Source organism: Macaca nemestrina, chromosome 2, assembly GCF_043159975.1.
Source record: "Macaca nemestrina isolate mMacNem1 chromosome 2, mMacNem.hap1, whole genome shotgun sequence".
NCBI lineage: Eukaryota > Metazoa > Chordata > Mammalia > Primates > Cercopithecidae > Macaca > Macaca nemestrina.
Window position 1 is genome coordinate 122,269,957 of NC_092126.1, and position 1,888 is coordinate 122,271,844.

The window sequence follows — 1,888 nt, forward strand, 5'->3', positions numbered from 1 at the left end:
TCTCCAGGCCTTCACACTGCGCGTTCTCTCTCCCTGGAAACCTCTTCCCTGAGCTGCCAATCTGGTTCAATGTCTCCTCGGAGAGGCTTTTTCTGACCATGCCATCTCAGGTCGAGGCCACCCTCCCTGTGAGTTCCCCTCTAACCTGCTCCCTGCTTCAAGCTCTTCAAGCACATTTCATCTTGTGCTGCTGTCCACATGTTTATTGGATTCCCATGAGAACGTAAGTGCCGTGAGGACAGGGCCTTTGGCTGTCTTGTTCACTGCTCAGAGCAAGGCCTGGTAGGAAGCAGACACACAAAGCCTATTTGTTGAAATGAATGGAGAAATGAATAAAGTTGTTTAAGTTCTCAGAACCTCAGTTTCCTCATCTCTCAAGTGGCTCTAAACCTACCATAGCGAGTTGTCAAGACTGAGATATGTATGGAAGTGATGACCTTGATATAGGCTCTTGATATAACATGGTGACTCTGAAGACCTTCTTGACCACCTAATACTCCCTGGGCTCCAGGGGTCAGTAGATATCTCCAGAGGCTTATTAACTGCTCTTTTAGTCTGCTGGGTGGAATAGGCGGAAGAAATATCCTTGCCAACAATTAAATTGTTTAAAGGATAGTGCTGCCAGTCGCGCATGATTGTTATTTCAAAGCTGGTGCTTTGAGGAGTTGTAAACAATCTTCTCGGAGGCATTCCCATGGCTAGGCATTAGCTCGGACTATAATCTCACTGTAAATGTGTCTTTCCTCTTTAAGCAGAGGGTCATTAAGTTTAACAGTGTCAAAGCACTCTCCATATTACATGCAACTTAATTAGTGTACAAGGCAATATTAAACAGCCCATTCACACTAATAAATATATTTATACTTCTCTTTCCTTGGCTTATATTGATTTATCCCATGACACACAGAAATGTAAATTACAAAGGAGTAATTATTTGTTCCTGTAAGAAAGGAAGAGATTGAGACCTGTGTGCCCACATGCTTGTTTGGGATGCGGCACTTGAGGAGGGTGGCAGGAGAGGAGAAGCACTTGGTGGAAATCTCATTTCCTCAGAAAACCTCCTCAGACTCCAAGGCTGGGTAGGTCCCCCATTTTCCTCTCCCAGAGCTTTTCTTTCAACACATGCATCCAGGGGGTTTATCTGTTTATCCTCTGTCTCCCCATCTGCATGTGAATTCCAAGATGGTGGGAGTGGGATTGTCCCAGTCACTACTGTATTCCCACATCTAACACAGTGTCTGGTGGATACGAGGTACTCAATCACTATAAAAATATGTTCCAACACATGTTTACTAACCCCTTATCTGGACCAGGGATTCTGTACTTCTGGGTGCATGTGTTGGGGCAGGGTTATCAATGGTCACCAAATCAGAGTTAATGACCTCATGGAGTTTATAGTCAAAATGAGGAGATAGACATTAATTTTTTTTTTTAATTACAACTAAAGATAGGGTACCTAGTGCTATGAATATCTATTCCAGGAGTCTGACCTAATCAAGGAGGTCAGGGAAGTTTTCCACAAAGAGGTGATATTTAAGCTGAGATCTGAAGGATACGGGGGCATTAATAAGTGCAACAGGGAAGGGAGCAAGTCGCGGCAAAGACCCCAGGGTAGAAGAGTCCAGGGGCAAGTAAGAGAACCCTAAAGACCAGCGTGGCTGGAGAGAGAGGGGCCACGGGGTCCAGATGAACCTGGAGGGAGGGGGAGGACTGAATCCCACAGGACTTGGATGGCCACGATGCACAGCATCTAATTTGTGGATTGAATGGGAAGGGATTTTCCCAGAGATTTCTCCCCTGGGACGTCTATTCTTTTTCTCAGCACATTCGTTTCAGAGAACCAGGGCCAGCATCCAAAGTGGAGACCACCAGGCTCTGGTCGTGTTGG